Source organism: Ranitomeya variabilis, chromosome 3 (assembly GCF_051348905.1).
Source record: "Ranitomeya variabilis isolate aRanVar5 chromosome 3, aRanVar5.hap1, whole genome shotgun sequence".
Lineage (NCBI taxonomy): Eukaryota > Metazoa > Chordata > Amphibia > Anura > Dendrobatidae > Ranitomeya > Ranitomeya variabilis.
In genome coordinates this window covers 632,110,703-632,134,017 of record NC_135234.1, presented here as the reverse complement: position 1 = coordinate 632,134,017, position 23,315 = coordinate 632,110,703, and the positions used below count along the sequence as shown (strand labels likewise).

Genomic DNA, 23,315 nt, shown 5'->3' with positions numbered 1-23,315 from the left:
GTCTCTAGCCAATCACCCGGTACTGGGTCAGGCACAGGCTGTTCAATACATTTCCATGTACCCTCTCTTATAAGTAACATCTTTACCTTGAATTTCCAGGAGCTGTAATTGTGATTTGTGAGACTTGGCACTGTGTACTTCACTGCATTCCTTTCTGTAGACATTCTTGTCTCTTGTACCTCTTTTTTTTTTGTTTGTTACTGGCCCTTTAAGCTGCGCTGTCCGGTGCTCTGTACACTGCGGTACCTTTGCGTTCCGGTGTCCTTGTATTCCGGGGGTTCCTCTGTGCTGTCTGCGCTTGGCTCGCTGCTTATTCCGGTGACTGGGCTTTTTACCATTTACTTTCCGGTGGCTGGGCCCATAACCTGTTAGCCGGAGTATTACCACAGCAGCGCGTGTTACTTCATATAAGCAGCAGAATCCAACGTAAGGCAAACTGTGTTTAATATATGCAGCTTGAACTGGAACAAAATAAGAAAGCTTTGATAGTAACTACCAATATAATCTAGTCCATGTAACACATGTCTCTCTGTGAAGGAAACAGCAGCAGACTGATGCAATCAGTGAGTGTCCTCTGACCCTTTTTTTTTTTACAAACTTTAACAATCACAGCATAGCTGACAAATGAACACTCATAGACATTCAATGCAGACTACAACAGGAATGGAGTTGTTGCATTTAAACTTATTCCAACATGCTGTTTAAGAGGCTCTATGGTGACATCATGCTCAGTGGGGGGACTGGGGGGCATCATATTGTATTGGGAGCTGTTGATCAAGATACAAAGGTTGAATTACATGAGCATGATGATTTACTGTTTTCTCATTAAATTAAAAAAAAGCAGTAAAATTATATGATTTTGATTAGCTGCCACAGGTAAAAATATGACTTACAGTAAACCCTATCATAACAAATATTCGGAGTACCAGTGAGTCAGCATACTTAATTATCCTCAATATCAGTGATAAAAATGACTGTAAGAAAATAATAATAAGCAGAATTAAGTTCGGCCTGTTGGTTCTGTCCCCTACAACAGTTTTGGTCTCTCATGTGGACCCTTTGGAAAAGTAATTGCCGACCCTTGGTTTAAATCAAACTGTACAAGTTTTCCTTTGATACTTTAAGTGTCCTTTTGTGGTATGAATGATTTTGTCCTTTGTGGAGGCTAATGGATAAGTCAGTTTGGTTTACATTGTGCTTTGTTTCCAAGTAACTTTGTTTTTCAATGACCCCACAGGCATTTGACTCACTTTTTCACTGACATTTGAGATGATCTTCCACTCTACAATTATGACATATCACTGAGAGCTCAGTGATGTTCAGTCTCTAAACACCCCAATCACAGGGGCACGTCAATAGTCCTTCTTAAAGGGAATCTGTCACATGCAGCATGATACAGAGGTGAGAATGCTGCCACTACCCACAGCAGGCTTTCTATGCACATTGTCTATTGACAGTGACCTGCTTATCCCAGGACGGGGTGGTGTCGGTTTAGCAGTGAGACCTAGTCCCAGCAATGATAATGTCCTTCATTATAAGGAAACACCAGCTCACAGCCTGATAAGTGACACATCGCTGAATTCAGTGTTTTTATCCCTACCTCATGATGTCCTCAGATTATATAGCAAAAACCTGCTGACAGATTCCTTTTAAGGCCATGTTCACACTTTGCGGTTTTTACCGCGGAACTGCGGCGATTTTGATGCTGCGGGTCCGCAGCAGTTTCCATAGCGTTTCCATTTACATGTAAACCCTATGGAAACCGCAAACCGCTGTGCACATGCTGCGGGAAAAACCCGCAGCATGTCACTTCTTTGTGCAGAATCGCTGCGATTCTGCACCCATAGAAATGCATTGAACCGCTTACTTCCCGCATGGGGCTGTGCCCACGTTGCGGGAAGTAAGCGGTTAATGTGCGGGTGGTACCCGGGGTGGAGGAGAGGAGACTCTCCTCCAGGCCCTGGGAACCATATTTGGGGTAAAAAAAAGAATAAAAATAAAAAATCATGTTATACTCACCTCTCAGCGCTGCATGCAGCCGGTCGGTCAGCGTTGCTGTGCGAACAGGACCTGCGGTGATGTCGCGGTCACATGACCGTGATGACGCCTGGGTCACATGACCGTGACGTCACGAAGGTCCTTCTCGGCACAGCATCTTTGGAACCGGATCGCCGCGTGCAGCGCCGAGAAGATCCGGACATCGGAGGGTGAGTATAACCAATTTTTATTATTTTTAACATTACTATTGATGCTGCATATTGCTGCATATGCAGCATCAATAGTATAGGAGTAATCCCGCAGCGGAAACCGCGGAACAAACCGCGATAAATCTGCAGGGATAACCGCAGCGGTTTTGCCCTGCAGATTTATCAATTCTGCTGCGGGAGAACCCGCAGAGGGACGCCGCAAAGTGTGAACGTGGCCTAAGGGCTCCAAACAAATTAGAGCAATGTAGGCAAAATTTATAGACCGGTTTGGACAACAGTTGAATGTGTATAGTGGAACCCTGACAGACGATGTCCGTGCTAGCTAATGGGGCATGGCCAATTTTGGACTTCAAATCCTTTTGTTCACTAATAGATAAGTTGCTGCCATAAGAGACTTGTGGGGCTCTCTCATAGAAAAGACATCTACTAGGTAGTGTGAGGGCTCCTTTGTATGCAAAAATCAGAGAAGATAGCTGCAGGCTGATCAATCAGTCGATCTGACATTCAGTAAACAGTTATCTTAAGTATATGAGGGGCTTTTGGTGTCTCCAGCTAGGAATCTGTCTGGCCGCTCTCAGACATTCTTGAACTCAGAGGCGGACATATCATTGGTGCAACCTGTGCATTCGCACAGGGGCCCAAGAGGTAAGTCTACGTTCACATTTGCGGTCTGCGCCGCAGCGTCGCCGCATGCGTCATGCGCTCCTATATTTAACATGGGGGCGCATGGACATGCGTCGCACTTGCGTTTTGCGCCGCATGCGTCACTGCGGCGCACGCGTCCGGGCGCAGAGGACGCAGCAAGTTGCATTTTTGCTGCGTCCAAAATCAATCAAAAAAAGGACGCATGCGGCGCAAAACGCAGCATTGTGCATGCGTTTTGCTGCGTTTTTGTTTGCGTTGTGCGTTGCGGCGCCGACGCTGCGGCGCACAACGCAAATGTGAACGTAGCCTAAGGGAGTGCTTCTACCTTTAAAGCAAGTGTAATTGTGCATTATGATGAGTTATTGGGCTGCAAAGGGCCCCTATATCGTTCTTGCAGAGGGGCCCTCTTCTGTCTGTGTCCACCACTGCTTGCACTGCTTCAGATTAGTGCCCTCAGCACAACCACAGTACGACGTTGCTTCTCTAAACTACCTTACCTTTGCAAAGCATCTCTTCACTTGCAAACTCTCTCTCCCATCTACTAAGCCACTGTTCTACACCCAGAGAGGTTTACTCTCGGTACCGGTTTGGAGGTCTCTCTCACCCACCTGCTAGACCTCCAGCAGTACTAACTACGGCACACTTGGTCTCCAGCACAATACACAGCACCAACAGTAGTACCATTCTACAGGCTCCACTCTACACCTTGGCAGCACCAGATCTGGTGCTTCTGCAACACTGGTCCCGAGTCCCGACAGCCGAGTCATACAAATCCACCAGTCCTTCCACATTCAAAAGAACACCCCGGGCCCTCACCCCTTTTCCCCCAGAGAGGATGAGCACACGATCTCATACCCCAACATTGCTCCACACTGCACTGTCATGTGCAAGGACCTCACCACTGCTCTGCTGTGTCTTTTCTTATGCTCATCCAATCAGCAGTTGGCATGAATAGAGGTCCTGAACATATTGATGTGTATAGATAGAAATCAGGTCTAGCAAGGAGGATCTCATTGATTCTCCCTTCTCGGCTTGGTTACCCTGGTACCAATTTAGGGTTACTCTAATTGTCCTCTGGTATAATTTTCTCTGAGATATTTTATTGTCTTACTAGATGGTGGCCCGATTCTAACGCATCGGTTATTCTAGAATATGCATGTCCATGTAGTATATTGCACAGCCCACGTAGTATATTGCCCAGCGACGTAGTATATAGCCCAGCCACGTAGTATATAGCCCAGCCACGTAGTATATTGCTCAGTGACGTAGTATATTGCCCAGTGACGTAGTATATTGCCCAGTGATGTAGTATACAGCACAGAGCCACGTAGTATATTGCACAGCCACGTAGTATATTGCCCAGCCACGTAGTATATTGCCCAGCCACGTAGTATATTGCCCAGTGACGTAGTATATTGCACAGCGACGTAGTATACAGCACAGAGCCACGTAGTATATTGCCCAGCCATGTAGCGTATTGCCCAGTGACGTAGTATATTGCCCAGCAATGTATATTGCCCAGTGCCGTAGTATATTGCACAGCGATGTAGTATACAGCACAGAGCCATGTAGTATATTGCCCAGTGACGTAGTATATTGCCCAGTCACGTAGGATATTGCCCAGCAACGTAGTATATTGCCCAGCCATGTAGTATATTGCCCAGTGACGTAGTATATTGCACAGCGACGTAGTATACAGCACAGAGCCACGTTTTATATTGCCCAGCCACATAGTATATTGCCCAGCCACATAGTATATTGCCCAGCTATGTAGTAGATTGCCCAGCTACGTATGTCACAGGTTAAAAATAAAAAATAAACATACTCACCTTCCGATCCGATTGTAGTTCTAACATACTCACAATACTTGTAGTTCTGTCGCCTGTGCGTGGTACAGGCGGCAGCTTCCGGTCCCAGGGTGTGATGACATCACGGTCACATGACCGTTACGTCATGGCAGGTCCTGCTCGCGCAGGCGCGCAGGGCCTGTCATGACGTCGCGGTCACATGACTGTGACGTCATGGCAGGTCCTTCTGCCATACGATCCTTGCTACCGGAACTTGCCGCTTGCACAGAGCGGTTACCGGAGGGTGGCGAGCAACGGGAAAGGCGGCGGAAGGTGAGTATATAATGTTTTTTTATTTTTGTTTATTATTTTTAACATTAGATCCTTTTACTATTGATGCTGCATAGGCTGCGTCAATAGTAAAAACTTGGTCACACAGGGTTAATAGCGGCGGTAACGGAGTGAGTTACCCGCGGCATAACGCGGTCCGTTACCGCTGGCATTAACCCTGTGTGAGCCGTGACTGTGGGGAGTATGGAGCGGCCGCCCGGCACTGACTGCAGGGGAGTAGGGCGGGACTAATTGGACTGTGCCCGTCGCTGATTGGTCGCGGCAGCCATGACAGGCAGCTGGCGAGACCAATCAGCGAATGAATAACCGTTACGGAAGTTGAGGACAGACAGATGGAAGTACCCCTTAGACAATTATATATATAGATTGTACAAGGTTACTTGTGTCTTTCCCCATTTTGTTGTCTTTTTCGATTATTGGTTGTCTGTGTAAACCACTCTGTGGCCAATTTTTATTTGTTTACAGCTCTTTGGCTCCAGCTAATTCCTTAATTTGTGTATGTTTGATGACTTTGGAGATCCCTTGTGCATGATTCCGTTGGTATAAAAAGAGAGAATACCCTCCTACATTGTGACTGTAAATCTACCAAAAAGTACAGCACTTGTTTGATCCTTTGTCTTCAATATTCTGGCTCTATCTACGAGAACTTTTTATTACTCTACGTGTAATATTTATATGAAATACGTATCACCGCACCAGATCAGCACAGAAGAAAAATAAAATGTGAGTACAGTGTGAATTTCATGAATAAAAATGATCTGCCTGAGACATTCAGGGAATAAAACTAAATTTACATCTCGTAAAAAACATTTCTTTTTATTAAATCGTGACACACTGCCTATCTATAACAGGAACAACTGTTACTTTCCTGACAGATAACATATTTTATATTAGCAATCCAATTGTAGTGTGCAGAGATGGGAGCACAGAGCTGCCATAGCATATTATTTGATGCATGAGTGTCGATGTTAAAATAGGAAAAATTCCAGCATGTTGGAGAATACAGCGCAGACCATCTTATATATACACTGGGTACGGAAAGTATTCAGACCCCTTTAAATTTTTCACTCTTTGCTTCAATGCAGCCATTTGGTTAATTCAAAAAAGTTCATTTTTTTTCTCATTAACCCCTTCATGACCTTGCCGTTTTTTGCAATTCTGACCAGTGTCCCTTTATGAGGTAATAACTCTGGAACGCTTCAACGGATCCTAGCGATTCTGAGATTGTTTTTTCGTGACATATTGGGCTTCATGTTAGTGGTAAATTTAGGTCGATAATTTCTGAGTTTATTTGTAAAAAAAACGGAAATTTGGCAAAAATTTTGAAAATTTCGCAATTTTCACATTTTGAATTTTTATTCTGTTAAACCAGAGAGTTATGTGACACAAAATAGTTAATAAATAACATTTCCCACATGTCTACTTTACATCAGCACAATTTTGGAAACAAATTTTTTTTTTGCTAGGAAGTTATAAGGGTTAAAATTTGACCAGTGATTTCTCATTTTTACAACAAAATTTACAAAACCATTTTTTTTAGGGACCACCTCACATTTGAAGTCAGTTTGAGGGTTCTATATGGCTGAAAATACCCAAAAGTGACACCATTCTAAAAACTGCACCCCTCAAGGTGCTCAAAACCACATTCAAGAAGTTTATTAACCCTTCAGGTGTTTCACAGCAGCAGAAGCAACATGGAAGTAAAAAATGAACATTTAACTTTTTAGTCACAAAAATGATCTTTTAGCAACAATTTTTTATTTTCCCAAGGGTAAAAGGAGAAACTGGACCACGGACGTTGTTGTCCAATTTGTCCTGAGTACGCTGATACCTCATATGTGGGGGTAAACCACTGTTTGGGCGCACGGCAGGGCTCGGAAGGGAAGGAGCGCCATTTGACTTTTTGAATGAAAAATTGGCTCCAATCTTTAGCGGACACCATGTCGCGTTTGGAGAGCCCCCGTGTGCCTAAACATTGGAGCTCCCCCACAAGTGACCACATTTTGGAAACTAGACCCCCCAAGGAACTCATCTAGAGGCATAGTGAGCACTTTAAACCCCCAGGTGCTTCACAAATTGATCCGTAAAAATGAAAAAGTACTTTTTTTTCACAAAAAAATTATTTTAGCCTCAATTTTTTAATTTTCACATGGGCAACAGGATAAAATGGATCCTAAATTTTGTTGGGCAATTTCTCCTGAGTACACCAATACCTCACATGTGGGGGTAAACCACTGTTTGGGCACATGGTAAGGCTCGGAAGGGAAGGAGCGCCATTTGACTTTTTGAATGAAAAATTATCTCCATCGTTAGCGGACACCATGTCGCGTTTGGAAAGCCCCTGTGTGCCTAAACATTGGAGCTCCTCCACAAGTGACCCCATTTTGGAAACTAGACCCCCCAAGGAACTCATCTAGAGGCATAGTGAGCACTTTAAACCCCCAGGTGCTTCACAAATTGATCCGCAAAAATGAAAAAGTACTTTTTTTTCACACAAAATTTTTTTTAGCCTCAATTCTTTCATTTTCACATGGGCAACAGGATAAAATGGATCCTAAAATTTGTTGGGCAATTTCTCCTGAGTATGCCGATACCTCATATGTGGGGGTAAACCACTGTTTGGGTGCACGGCAAGGCTCGGAAAGGGGAGGCGTGCCATTTGACTTTTTGAATGGAAAATTAGCTCCAATCGTTAGCGGACACCATGTCGCTTTTGGAGAGCCCCTGTGTGCCTAAACATTGGAGCTCCCCTACAAGTGACCCCATTTTGGAAACTAGACCCCCAAGGAACTTATCTAGATGCATAGTGAGCACTTATAACCCCCAGGTGCTTCACAGAAGTTTATAACGCAGAGCCGTGAAAATAAAAAAATAATTTTTCTTTCCTCAAAAATGATTTTTAGCCCAGAATTTTTTATTTTCCCAAGGGTAATAGGAGAAATTGGACCCCAAATGTTGTTGTCCAGTTTGTCCTGATTACGATGATACCCCATATGTGGGGGTAAACCACTGTTTGGGCGCACGGCAGGGCTCGGAAGGGAAGGCACGCCATTTGGCTTTTTGAATGGAAAATTAGCTCCAATCATTAGCGGACACCATGTCGCGTTTGGAGAGCCCCTGTGTGCCTAAACATTGGAGCTCCCGCACAAGTGACCCCATTTTGGAAACTAGACCTCCCAAGGAACTAATCTAGATGTGTGGTGAGCACTTTGAACCCCCAGTTGCTTCACAGAAGTTTATAACGCAGAGCCATGAAAATAAAAAATAATTTTTCTTTTCTCAAAAATGATTTTTTAGCCCACAATTTCTTATTTTCCCAAGGGTAACAGGAGAAATTGGACCCCAAAAGTTGTTGTCCAGTTTCTCCTGAGTACACTGATACCCCATATGTGGGGTAAACCACTGTTTTGGCACACGTCGGGGTTCGGAAGGGAAGTAGTGACGTTTTGAAATGCAGACTTTGATGGAATGCTCTGCGGGCGTCAGGTTGCGTTTGCAGAGCCCCTGATGTGCCTAAACAGTAGGAACTCCCCACAATTGACTCCATTTTGGAAACTAGACCCCCAAGGGAACTTATCTAGATGTGTAGTGAGCACTTTGAACACCCAAGTGCTTCACAGAAGTTTATAACGCAGAGCCGTGAAAATAAAAAATGTGTTTCCTTTCCTCAAAAATATTTTTTTAGCCCAGAATTTTTTTATTTTTGCAAGAGTAACAGGAGAAATTAGACCCCAAAAGTTGTTGTCCAGTTTCTCCTGAGTACGCTGATACCCAATATGTGGGGGTAAACCACTGTTTTGGCACACGTCGGGGTTCGGAAGGGAAGTAGTGACGTTTTGGAATGCAGACTTTGATGGAATGGTCTGCGGGCATCATGTTACGTTTGCAGAGCCCCTGATGTACCTAAACAGTAGAAACACCCCACAAGTGACCCCATTTTGGAAACTAGACCCCCGAAGGAACTTATCTAGATGTGTGGTGAGCACTTTCAACCCCCAAGTGCTTCACAGAAGTTTATAACGCAGAGCCGTGAAAATAAAAAATAATTGTTCTTTCCTCAAAAATTATGTTGTAGCAAGTAATTTTTTATTTTTGCAAGGGTAACAGGAGAAATTGGACCCCAACAGTTGTTGCCCAGTTTGTCCTGAGTACACTGGTACCCCAAATGTGGGGGTAAACCACTGTTTGGGCGCACGTCGGGGCTTGGAAGGGCGGGAGCACCATTTGACTTTTTGAACGCAAGATTGGCTGGAATCAATGGTGGCGACATGTTGCGTTTGGAGACCCCTGATGTGCCTAAACAGTGGAAACCCCTCAATTCTAACTTCAACACTAACCCCAACACACCCCTAATCCTAATCCCAACTGTAGCCATAACCCTAATCACAACCCTAACCCCAACACACCCCTAACCACAACCCTAACCGCAACACACCCGTAACCCTAATTCCAACCCTAATCCTAACCCTAATCCCAACCGTAACCCTAATCCCAACCCTAACCACAACTGTAACCCCAACACACCCCTAACCCTATCCGTAACCCTAACCACAAGCCTAATCTTAACCCTATTTCAAACCCTAGCCCTAATTCCAACCCTAACTCTAATTCCAACCCTAACCCTAAGGCTATGTGCCCACGTTGCGGATTCGTGTGAGATTTTTCCGCACGATTTTTGAAAAATCTGCAGGTAAAAGGCACTGCGTTTTACCTGCGGATTTACAGCAGATTTCCAGTGTTTTTTTGTGCGGATTTCACCTGCGGATTCCTATTGAGGAACAGGTGTAAAACGCAGCGGAATCCGCACAAAGAATTGACATGCTGCGGAAAATACAATGCAGCGTTTCTGCACGGAATTTTCCGCACCATGGGCACAGCGGATTTGGTTTTCCTTAGGTGTACATGGTACTGTAAACCTGATGGAAAACTGCTTCGAATTCGCAGCGGCCAATCCGCTGCGGATCCGCGGCCAATCCGCTGCGGATCCGCGGCCAATCCGCTGCAGATCCGCGGCCGATGCGCTGCGGATCCGCGGCCGATCCCCTGCGGATCCGCGGCCGATGCGCTGCGGATCCGCGGCCGATCCGCTGCGGATCCGCTGCGGATCCGCGGCCGATCCGCTGCGGATCCGCTGCCGATCCGCTGCCGATCCGCGGACGATCCGCGGACGATCCGCTCTGTGTGCACATGCCATAACCCTACCCCTAACCCTAACCCTACCCGTAACCCTAACCCTACCCCTAACCCTACCCCTAGTTCTAACCCTAGTTCTAACCCTAACCCTAGTGGAAAAAGAAAAAAAAATATTTTCTTTATTTTATTATTGTCCCTACCTATGGGGGTGATAAAGGGGGGGGGTTTATTTATTATTTTTTTATTTTGATCGCTGTGATAGAACCTACCACAGCGATCAAAATGTACTTGTAATGAATCTGCCGGCATGCTCAGTGCGCCCGCCATTTTGGAAGATGGCGGCGCCCAGCGAGGAGACGGACCGACACCGGGAGCCTCGGTAAGTATAAGGGGGGGGAGATCGGGGCACGGGGGGGGGGCGTCGGAGCACCGGGGGGTGACATAGGAGCAGGGGGGGAGCGGGCAGGAGGACGGGGGAGCGGAGCACAGGACGGAGGGGACCGGACCCCATAACGGAGCACTGGGGGGGCGATCGGTGGGGTGGGGGGGGGTCACTTCAGGTTTTCCAGCCATGGCCGATGGTATTGCAGCATCGGCCATGGCTGGATTGTAATATTTCACCAGTTTTTTAGGTGAAATATTACAAATCGCTCTGATTGGCAGTTTCACTTTCAACAGCCAATCAGAGCGATCGTAGCCACGGGGGGGGGGTGAAGCCACCCCCCCTGGGCTGAAGTACCACTCCCCCTCTCCCTGCAGATCGGGTAAAATAGGAGTTAACCCCTTCACCCGATCTGCAGGGACGCGATCATTCCATGACGCCGCACCCCATCTTGACTAAAAAACAGAAATGTAGAAATTTTAGCCAATTTAATAAAAATGAAAAACTGAAATATCACATCGTCATAAGTATTCAGACCCTTTGCTCAAACACTCATATTTAAGTCACATGCTGTCCATTTCCTTGTGATCCTCCTTGAGATCTTGAGATGGTTCTACTCCTTCACTGGAGTCCAGCTGTGTTTAATTAAACTGATAGGAGTTGATTTGGAAAGGCACAGACCTGTCTATATAAGACCTCACAGCTCACAGTGCATGTCAGACCAAATGAGAATCATGAGGTCAAAGGAACTGGCCAAGGAGCTCAGAGACAGAATTGTGGCAAGGCACACGTCTGGCCAAGGTTGCAAAATAATTTCTGCAGTACTAAAGGTTCCTAAGAGCACAGTGGCCTCCATAATCCTTAAAAGGAAGAAGTTTGGGACCACCAGAAGTCTTCCTAGACCTGGCCATCCAGCCAAACTGAGCAATCGTGGGAGAAGAGCCTTGGTGAGAGAGGTAAAGAAGAACCCCAAGATCACTGTGACTGAGCTTCACAGATGCATTAGGGACATGGGAGAAAGTTCCACAAAGTCAACTATCACTGCAGCCCTCCACCAGTCGGGCCTTTGTGGCAGAGTGGCCCGACAGAAGCCTCTCTTCAGTGCAAGACATATGAAAGCCCTCATAGTTTGCTAAAAACACATGAAGGACTACCAGACTTCTTATGAGAAATAAGATTCTCTGGTCTGATGAGACAAATATAGACCTTTTTGGTGATAACTCTAAGTGGTATGTGTGGAGAAAACCAGGCACTGCTCATCACCTGTCCAATACAATCCCAACAGTGAAACAGGTGGTAGCATTATTCTATGGGGGTGTTTTTCAGCTGCAGGGACAGGACGACTGGTTGTCATTGAAGGAAACATAAATGCGGCCAAGTACAGAGATATTCAGGATGAAAACCTCTTCCAGAGAGCTTTGGACCTACGACTTGGCCAAAGCTTCACCTTCCAAGAAGACAATGACCCTAAGCACATAGCTAAAATAACAAAGGAGTGGCTTCAGAACAACTCTGTGACCATTCTTGACTGGCCCAGCCAGAGCCCTGACCTAAACCCAATTGAGCATCTCTGGAGAGACCTGAAAATGGCTGTCCACCAAAATTCACCATCCAACCTGACAGAACTGGAGAGGATCTGCAAGGAAGAATGGCCGAGGATCCCCAAATCCTGGTGTGAAAAACTTGTTGCATCATTCCCAAGAAGACTCATGGCTGTACTAGCTCAAAGGGGTGCTTCTACTCAATACCGAGCAAAGGGTCTGAATACTTATGACAATGTGATATTTCAGTTTTTCTTTTTTTAATAAATTTGCAACAATTTCTACATTTTTGTTTTGTTTCAGTCAGGATGGGGTGCAGAGTGTACATTAATGAGAAAAAAATGAACTTTTTTGAATTTACCAAATGGTTGCAATGAAGCAAAGAGTGAAAAATTTAAAGGAGTATAAATACTTTCCATACCCACTGTACATGTACAGTACATTGACCATTAAATTACTGCCCTTGTCTTACTCCATGCTCATACCCTTCTATGCTGTTACAATGATCAGATTGCTGTTTACTTAAAAAACAATTAGCAGAAGTCATCAGTATAAAGAGAATCTTTAAAATGCAAACAAGCGCTTGCTACAGGCACACACATACATTGAGAAACCATAACACAAAAACTACCTGCCCAATAATTAGCATGCCACCTTTCTGCAGCTAAACCAGGTCAGACCCATTAAAGGGTTTTTTCTGGGAGTTTTATTTTTTTTTCCTAGGTACTTGCTAACTACCTGCTTGCTCTGCCTGACAATGATCTCTTCTGGCTCAGAACAGTCATGGAACGCTCCTGCTGACGATTCTCCTGCTTGCTGTGACGTCATGTCGACAGAGCACAGAGCACCTCCTTCTCTTCCAGTCTGATCTGTCACTGGGGCATCACTGATGAGGTCATGTTGATTGATAGCTGGCTCCCGACTGCTTAACTACAGGAAGTCGGCTATCAATCAGCATGACATTGAAACTGATGTCCCATTGACAGAGTAGAGCGGAAGAGAAGGAGCTGCTCTATTGACATGAAGTCAAAGGAACTAGTAGTAAAATTGCAGCCTGAGCAGGGGATATTATTTTATAACAGGCAGGTAGATAGCAACTACCTACTGGTAAGTTATTTTCTTCACAGGAAAAAAACAATAAGTCCCGAATAACCCCTTTAAGGTATGAACTCCACAAGACCTCTGCAGATGTCCCATGGCATCTGGCTATAGCAGAAGATCCTGTCAGCCCTACAGATAGCAAGGTGGAGCCTCCATTGATGGGGTTTGTTTTATCAGATATTCAACTAGATTAATGATCTGATGAATTTGGTGGCCAAGACATTACCTTGACCTTTCACGTTACGTTCCCACAATGAGCTTTTTGGTGAGTTTGTGATGTTACAGATTTACTGCAGCATTTCTGCAACCAATATGTAAGATAGGCTGCTTATTTTTTTAAACATGCAAGTAACCTAAAAAATTCACCAAAAACGCATTGTGGGAACGTAACCTTAGGCCACATTCACACGTTCAGTAATTGGTCAGTAATTCACATCAGTAATTGTTCCACTCCTGATTTTAGCTTACAATCGGAGGAAAAGTATAATAGAAACATGTCACCACTTCTGTATTTATCACCCACTCCTGATTTCTGCTTACAAATACTGATGTAAAATACTGATCAAATACTGAAGGTGTGACAGGCTGGAGTCACACTCGGCTTAAGACAATACGGTCCATTTTTTTACGGCCGTAATACGGCCGTAATACGGAGAAATGTTCCCAAAATAGTGATCCGTAGGCAGGGTGTGGCAGCGTATTTTGCGCATGGCATCCTCCGTATGTAATCCGTATGGCATCCGTACTGCGATATTTTCTCGCAGGCTTGCAAAACCGACATCTAATGGATTTATGTGCTCAAATGTTCGGGAAAACATATATACAGTGTATATATATACATATATATATGTCATTGAGACACATATATATATATTCTGTATTTAGATTTAATTCAGCGCGATATCTGTGAAAAGCCGGTAATTCAATTGCCGGCTTTTCATTTCTCCTTCCCAAACCCGACAGGATATGAGACATGGTTTACATACAGTAAACCATCTCATATCCCCTTTTTTTTTGCATATTCCACACTACTAATGTTAGTAGTGTGTATGTGCAAAATTTGGGCGCTGTAGCTGCTAAAATAAAGGGTTAAATTGCGGAAAAAAATGGCGTGGGCTCCCGCGCAATTTTCTCCGCCAGAGCGGTAAAGCCAGTGACTGAGGGCAGATATTAATAGCCAGGAGAGGGTCCATGGTTATTGGCCCCCCCTGGCTACAAACATCTGCCCCCAGCCACCCCAGAAAAGGTACATCTGGAAGATGCGCCTATTCTGGCACTTGGCCACTCTCTTCCCACTCCCGTGTAGCGGTGGGATATGGGGTAATGAAGGGTTAATGCCACCTTGCTATTGTAAGGTGACATTAAGCCAGATTAATAATGGAGAGGCGTCAATTATGTCACCTATCCATTATTAATCCAATTGTCTGAAAGGGTTAAGAAACACACACACACATTATTAAAAATTATTTTAATGAAATAAACACACAGGTTGTTTTAATATTTTATTGCTCTCTCAATCCACCTAAGACCCTCGCTTGGCAAAATAATAAACCCACAATATACATACCTTCTGATTACATTAATGAGAAAAAATGAACTTTTTTGAATTAACCAAATGGCTGCATTGAAGCAAAGAGTGAAAAATTTAAAGGGGTCTGAATACTTTCCGTACCCAGTGTATATATAAGATGGTCTGCGCTGTATTCTCCAACATGCTGGAATTTTTCCTATTTTAACATCGACACTCATGCATCAAATAATATGCTATGGCAGCTCTGTGCTCCCATCTCTGCACACTACAATTGGATTGCTAATATAAAATATGTTATCTGTCAGGAAAGTAAGTTGTTCCTGTTATAGATAGGCAGTGTGTCACGATTTAATAAAAAGAAATGTTTTTTACGAGATGTAAATTTAGTTTTATTCCCTGAATGTCTCAGGCAGATCATTTTTATTCATGAAATTCACACTGTACTCACATTTTATTTTTCTTCTGTGCTGATCCGGTGCGGTGATACGTATTTCATATACAGTGGGGCAAAAAAGTATTTAGTCATTCAGCAATAGTGCAAGTTCCACCACTTAAAAAGATGAGAGGCGTCTGTAATTTACATCATAGGTAGACCTCAACTATGGGAGACAAACTGAGAAAAAAAAATCCAGAAAATCACATTGTCTGTTTTTTTATCATTTTATTTGTATATTATGGTGGAAAATAAGTATTTGGTCAGAAACAAAATTTCATCTCAATACTTTGTAATATATCCTTTGTTGGCAATGACAGAGGTCAAACGTTTTCTGTAAGTCTTCACAAGGTTGCCACACACTGTTGTTGGTATGTTGGCCCATTCCTCCATGCAGATCTCCTCTAGGGCAGTGATGTTTTTGGCTTTTCGCTTGGCAACACGGACTTTCAACTCCCTCCAAAGGTTTTCTATAGGGTTGAGATCTGGAGACTGGCTAGGCCACTCCAGGACCTTGAAATGCTTCTTACAAAGCCACTCCTTCGTTGCCCTGGCAGTGTGCTTTGGATCATTGTCATGTTGAAAGACCCAGCCACGTTTCATCTTCAATGCCCTTGCTGATGGAAGGAGGTTTGCACTCAAAATCTCACGATACATGGCCCCATTCATTCTTTCATGTACCCGGATCAGTCGTCCTGGCCCCTTTGCAGAGAAACAGCCCCAAAGCATGATGTTTCCACCACCATGCTTTACAGTAGGTATGGTGTTTGATGGATGCAACTCAGTATTCTTTTTCCTCCAAACACGACAAGTTGTGTTTCTACCAAACAGTTCCAGTTTGGTTTCATCAGACCATAGGACATTCTCCCAAAACTCCTCTGGATCATCCAAATGCTCTCTAGCAAACTTCAGACGGGCCCGAACATGTACTGGCTTAAGCAGTGGGACACGTCTGGCACTGCAGGATCTGAGTCCATGGTGGCATAGTGTGTTACTTATGGTAGGCCTTGTTACATTGGTCCCAGCTCTCTGCAGTTCATTCACTAGGTCCCCCCGCGTGGTTCTGGGATTTTTGCTCACCGTTCTTGTGATCATTCTGACCCCACGGGGTGGGATTTTGCGTGGAGCCCCAGATCGAGGGAGATTATCAGTGGTCTTGAATGTCTTCCATTTTCTAATTATTGCTCCCACTGTTAATTTCTTCACTCCAAGCTGGTTGGCTATTGCAGATTCAGTCTTCCCAGCCTGGTGCAGGGCTACAATTTTGTTTCTGGTGTCCTTTGACAGCTCTTTGGTCTTCACCATAGTGGAGTTTGGAGTCAGACTGTTTGAGGGTGTGCACAGGTGTCTTTTTATACTGATAACTAGTTTAAACAGGTGCCAATACTACAGGTAATGAGTGGAGGAAAGAGGAGACTCTTAAAAAAGAAGTTACAGGTCTGTGAGAGCCAGAAATCTTGATTGTTTGTTTCTGACCAAATACTTATTTTCCACCATAATATGCAAATAAAATGATAAAAAAACAGACAATGTGATTTTCTGGATTTTTATTTCTCAGTTTGTCTCCCATAGTTGAGGTCTACCTATGATGTAAATTACAGACGCCTCTCATCTTTTTAAGTGGTGGAACTTGCACTATTGCTGAATGACTAAATACTTTTTTGCCCCACTGTAAATATTACACGTAGAGTAATAAAAAGTTCTCGTAGATAGAGCCAGAATATTGAAGACAAAGGATCAAACAAGTGCTGTACTTCAGTCGCGGTGATGCGCCCCCTGGTGGATGTCCTCATATGACCTGGAGCGTGGGAAAAAGTTCCCAGGCTGCAGTTCATGAGGACAACCTGCAGGGGGCGCATCACCGCGACTGAAGGTAACTATAGGTAATTGACCTACATTTCCTTCATTCGCCGGGGCTTACAAGCACGAGCACAGCTGCATTAGCAGGGCTCCTGCTTGTAAAATATTTTAACCCCTTCAGATGGATTACCTCGTGGGACGTGACGGTTCATCAGAGGGTATGTATATTGTGGGTTTATTATTTTGCCAAGCGAGGGTCTTAGGTGGATTGAGAGAGCAATAAAATATTAAAACAACCTGTGTGTTTATTTCATTAAAATAATTTTTAATAATGTGTGTGTGTGTTTTTTAACCCTTTCAGACAATTGGATTAATAATGGATAGGTGACATAATTGACGCCTCTCCATTATTAATCTGGCTTAATGTCACCTTACAATAGCAAGGTGGCATTAACCCTTCATTACCCCATATCCCACCGCTACACGGGAGTGGGAAGAGAGTGGCCAAGTGCCAGAATAGGCGCATCTTCCAGATGTGCCTTTTCTGGGGTGGCTGGGGGCAGATGTTTGTAGCCAGGGGGGGCCAATAACCATGGACCCTCTCCTGGCTATTAATATCTGCCCTCAGTCACTGGCTTTACCGCTCTGGCGGAGAAAATTGCGCGGGAGCCCACGCCATTTTTTTCCGCGATTTAACCCTTTATTTTAGCAGCTACAGCGCCCAAATTTTGCACATACACACTACTAACATTAGTAGTGTGGAATATGCAAAAAAAAAGGGGATATGAGATGGTTTACTGTATGTAAACCATGTCTCATATCCTGTCGGGTTTGGGAAGGAGAAATGAAAAGCCGGCAATTGAATTACCGGCTTTTCACTAACACCGCAGCGTATTTCTCGCAAGTCACACTGCTGGTCCATGTGGAATCCGTATTTTTCTCGCCCCCATAGACTTTCATTGGCGTTTTTTTGCGCAATACGCTGACAAACGCAGCATGCTGCGATTTTGTACGGCCGTAGAAAGCCGTATAATACTGAACCGTAATATACGGCTGATAGGAGCAGCCCCATTGAGAATAATTGTGCCGTTTGTTTGGCGAGTTTTACGGATGTATTTTCTGCGCTCTTACGTCCGTAAAACTCGCTAGTGTGACGCCGGCCTTAAGGTCCGAATACACGAGTGAAATATGGAATTAAGAAAAATCACCTAAGACAATATTGGCCATGTTGGATTTCTTTGGCCGATGATATAGCCAGTACTTATGATTTGCAAAAAAAAAATCCAACATCTCTGATTAGTCTATTGAGCGATAATAATAATCGTTCATTGATAGGCCATTGATCTTGTTTCAACAAGGCAGGTAACGAATGGTTGCCTGTTTTGGCTGACTTTTCTCTGGAGTCTATGTGGACCTTTAGTCATGTTTCTTAATGCATCACTGAATAATTTTTTATAGTGTGGCAGCATTCATAATTCTGCTGCTATCTGTTTCCCAGTAAAGCCATGCACACACACCTGGTCGTGCTCAAGAAAAAGAAAACATGGTCTGTCAGACAAGGTAATTTGTTCCCTCACTTTTCAGTTTAGTTCTAATACACATGTGCCTTTTATAGACGCTATAAGGATTAGGCATTCTGATAAGTTGGCATTTACACAGCAATGTGTGCCAAAAACTGTGGTCCGGACATTTAGTTTTTTTCCAATCATCAGGACAATTATGCAATTGAGTGACGAGTGATGGACGAGGCCGCAGCAGCTTCCACTGCTAGGCCAGTTAATGGGGAACTCCCAGTGAGCTTACAGGTAGCATATGGCTTCAGTGTTTCAAAGCAAGAACAGAGCTATTAAATTTTAAATACATGGCTGTATGTTTTGGGCCATTGTCTTGCTGGAAGACCCAGTCACAACCCATTTTAATGTCCTGAAGGGAAGGAGGTTGTCACTCAGGATTTTACGGAACATGGCTCCATTCATTCTCCCATTGATGAGGTGAAGTAGTTCTGTGCACTTAGCAGAGAAACACGTCCAAAACATAATGCTTCCTCCTCTATGCTTGACAGTGGGGATAGTGTTCTTTGGTTCTTAGGCAGCATTTCTCTTCCTCCAAACACGGCGAGTTGATTTAATGCCAAAGAGCTCAATTTTTGTCTCATCTGACCACAGCACCTTCTTCCAATCACTCACAGAATTATCCAGGTGTTCATTGGCAAGCTTCAGATGGGCCTGCACATGAGCTTCTTGAGCAGGGGGACCTTGCGAGCACTGCAGGATTTTAAACCTTTACGGCTTAATGTGTTATCAATGGTTTTCTTGGTGACTGCGGTCCCAGCTGCCTTGAGATCATTAACAAGTTTACCCTGTGTAGTTTTAGGCTAATCTCTCACCTTCCACGTGATCAAGGATGCCTCACAAGGTGAGATTTTCCATGATGCCCCAGATCGATGTTGATTGACAGTCATTTTGTATATCTTCCATTTTCTTACTATTGCACCATCAGTTGTCTCCTTCTCTCCCAGCATCTTACTTATGGTTTTGTAGCCCGTTCTAGCTTTGTCTATGATCTTGTCCCTGACATCCTTAGAAAGCTATTTGGTCTTGCCCATGTTGTAGAGGTGAGTCTGTCTGATTAATTGGATCTGTGGACAGGAGTCTTTTATAAAGGTGGCAATGTAGGACAGCTGTCTTTCATGCAATCAACGAGTTGATTAGGAGCGTCTAACTGGTCAGTAGGTGCCAGAACTTTTAATGGTTGGTAGGGGATCAAATACTTATTTCTCACTGCAAAATGCAAATAAATTTATATAATTTATAAAATGGGATTTTCTGGATTTTATTTTTCATATTCTATCTCTCAATGTTAAAATTAACCTACCCTTACGTTTATAGACTGTTCATGTATTTGCCAGTGGGCAAATGTGCAAAATCAGCAAGTGATCAAATAATTATTTCCCCCACTGTACTTAATCCAGAAAAGTAGGCAGTGTTTATGAAAAATTATACAAAGATTATACAAAATGGTAACAAAACAATATGATATACACAGTTACATAAAATTAAAAGCAATAACGAAAAAAAAACTACTAAACCTAATGTTACAGAAATGACTGAGTTTAGCGGAAGGAAGTATTCCATAGGAAACGGACAGAATCCATAGCAAAGCTACACCTTCCAAGGACCGATAATAAAGCTACAAACCCAATTTCGGCTTTTCATTAGATTAAAGTTACGCCTACATACCTCCCCTTGATGAGCTCATGTGGGGGAGGTTTGTGGGATGTGCTCGACCTTTCCAAATTTTGAGATCTCCAACTAACAGAATATCTTTGCCCATGGAGGTCCCAGGCTGTAGAAATCATCACCATGCTTCCTATCATGATTTTACCTTTCTATAGAGATGAAATGTGACATAGATAGCACCATCCATCAGACCATTATTAAGTTGAAGGGGTTATAGTGGCCCAAAATTGATGTAAGTGAATGCGTTCTGTTCATCCTTTCGCTACGATGCCAAAAATCTATATCCCATAAACATTGGATCAATGCAAAACCCAATATTCATATCTGGCCACTGGAGACAAAAAGTCTAAGAAGATTATTTCATGAGAGGAAGTTTATGTCTCTGTGTAAACTAATTCCCATTTTGGTGACTGGTTACCAGAGCAGGTCTTCCTACTTTAGTTATCTGGTCACTGCAGGGGGCCGCTGCTTCAATGAAGATGGAGGTGTTAGCCCTCTTTCCTTGTTATAATTTTTTTTTTTTTTTCACTTTTCCATATGTTCAATGTGAGGGTGATATGTCCCTTTCTCTGGAGATCTCTGTATGGATTTTATTTTTCTCTACGACATACATTGTTTATATTCGGCCATTCCTAAAGCAGATATCAGCTTATCAGTAGTGATTGATAGGCGTAGGACCTCTACCAATCTCATATTGATGAGATACAGTGTGATTTTTTTTTTTTTTTTTTCCGTGTAAATTTTAAACATCACAATCAGTAGATGCAATTGTCTATTCAACAAGCATTTTTTTCTGAAAACTTCATGGCTTGCAAGTCTTAACATTAAACGTCCCATTTGTCATAGATATAGTAAGCTGTGACAGGCACCTTCAATGTCGCATGAATCCATTCTCAGTCTATTATATAAAATAGAAGCTTTTTGGTTCACTAATTCTTTATCAAAAGCTTAGAGTAAACTGGAATGTTGATCCAAAGACCTTGGAAAAGCAGCCAAGCACCAGTGGATAAATGGATGTTCTTATTTGAAGGTCATAAGCTTCAAATACCCCAAAAAATGCACATAAAATAAAACATCAGTAAACGTTACATGCCCCTGCAATGCCCTATACATGCATTGTATCATCCGTCATATCTAGAACATGGCATTACATGTGAAACTTCCCATAGCTGCTGTATTCTTGTGTAAGCTGTAACATTTGCACTGAAATGATAAATGACACAACCCAACATGTCGTCACTTAGCAAAGATGGGGTTAAATATTAACAGAGAGTTTATTGTGACAGCAGTGCCTGTCAGTGACATGAAATGCGCACAGCAGACAGTGTGATAGCGGCTCCTACCTTCACAATCCCTTAGGCTTTTCCTGTTTCCTATACAATATTTGGGTGGAGCAGGATCTTGGGTCCCTGGAAACAGCTGTCAGCAGCTTTTGTGATTAGTTGTAGCAACTCTTTACCTCTGTGCAGTGTTGTGCCGCGCTCCGCTCTGTCTGGTTAATTGTGAAAACAGATTGTGAAAACGGTTGTGGTAGTCAAAGTCCATCGGCTTTAAAGGAGAGATTTTCCTAGACTTACAGAGGGGGGATAAGGAGGAGGCTGAGCTATTAACACTTAGCACTGCTATTGCTGAATGAGAGCATATGAGGAAAGGCGGCAAGGAAACATCAAACAGGAATCAAATCTAGTGGTGTTAGGGACAGATTGGGAGTGATCCTGGTTTATGTACATGTGTTGTTAGAAATATCTGCTTAAGTATACATTATAGGGGTTGTCAGTGGCGTATCCAGGGGGGGTCAGCCAGGGCATGTGCCCCGGGCGCAGCCGACAGGGGGGCGCCAGCGGGCCGCCTGATGATGCGGCGGTCCAAGGAGGCTCCTTGTCGAGTCATACCCAGGGGTCGGCAGGGGAGGGGGAGCGGGGGCTGTCTAATTATACTCACCTGCTCCCGGCGCGGTCCCTGCACGTCCCTGGCTCCCCGGCGCCCAGCTTCTTCCTGTACTGAGCAGTTACATGGTACCGCTCCCATAGGGGTGGAGCCACATATTCATTACTATAATGAGCGGTAACGGTGACTGTGCTCAGTACAGGAAGAAGCTGCCGGCGCCGGGGAAGCAGGGACTGCACTGCACCAGGAGCAGGTGAGTATAACGGGGATCGCAGCGCTGCGCCATATTCACCTGCTCCTCGTTCCAGCGCCGCTCCGTCTTCAGCTTCTTCTGCAGCGACGCTGAGGTCAGAGGGCGCGGTGATGTGGATAGTGCGCGCCCTCTGCCTGAACATCAGTGCAGAAGACGCTGAAGATGGAGCGGCGCCGGAACGAGTAGCGGTGAATATTGAAAGTGCCGTGGGCCTGAGCGACGGAGAGGTGAGTATGTGATATTTTTTTATCGCAGCAACAGCAAATGGGGCAAGTGTCTGTATGGAGCATCTTATGGGGTCATAAAGTTTGTGCAGTACTCTATGGGGCAAGTATCTGTATGGAGTGTCTTATGGGGCCATAACGTTTGTGCAGCACTATATGGGGCAAGTGTCTATATGGAGCATCTTATGGGGCCATAATCAACGTTTGTGCAGCACTATATAGGGCAAATGTCTATATGGGGCCATAGTCAACGTTTGTGCAGCATTATATGGGGCAAGTGTCTGTATGGAGTGTCTTATGGGGCCATAACGTTTGTGCAGCACTATATGGGGCAAGTGTCGATATGGAGCATCTTATGGGGCCATAATCAACGTTTGTGCAGCACTATATAGGGCAAATGTCTATATGGGGCCATAATCAACGTTTGTGCAGCATTATATGGGGCAAGTGTCTGTATGGGGCCATAATTAACGTTTGTGCAGCACTATATGGGGCAAGTGTCTGTATGGAGCATCTTATGGGGCCATAATTAATTTCTGTAGGAAATTCAGGAATGTACCTTGGCTTGGTCATACGGTTTCAATAGAGTTAAGGTTCAAATGGGGGAGGTTTTGGGGGGGGCAAACTGATCCTTTGCCCCGGGTGCAGGAAAGGCTAGATACACCTCTGGGTGTTGTCTCACTAGATACATTTACTTCATTGCAAAAGATGTGGGTTCCACCTTTCTGACCCTCACCTATCTCCAGAACAATGATTCCCCCCCCCCCCACTCTCCAGTTCCAGCTAGCATTTAGCTGCCAG

General features: G+C 44.2%; 1 protein-coding gene across 1 annotated transcript in view; it reads right to left on the bottom strand.

Moving 5' to 3' along the window:
* RDH5 (retinol dehydrogenase 5) overlaps nucleotides 1-21,730 on the bottom strand; it is a 92,339-nt gene extending 70,609 nt beyond the window's left edge. The window contains exon 1 of the mRNA XM_077297504.1: nucleotides 21,494-21,730. The gene's annotated coding sequence lies outside the window, so the exon portion shown is untranslated. The remainder of the gene's footprint in view (nucleotides 1-21,493) is intronic.
* Between the last annotated feature and the right edge of the window lie 1,585 nt (nucleotides 21,731-23,315).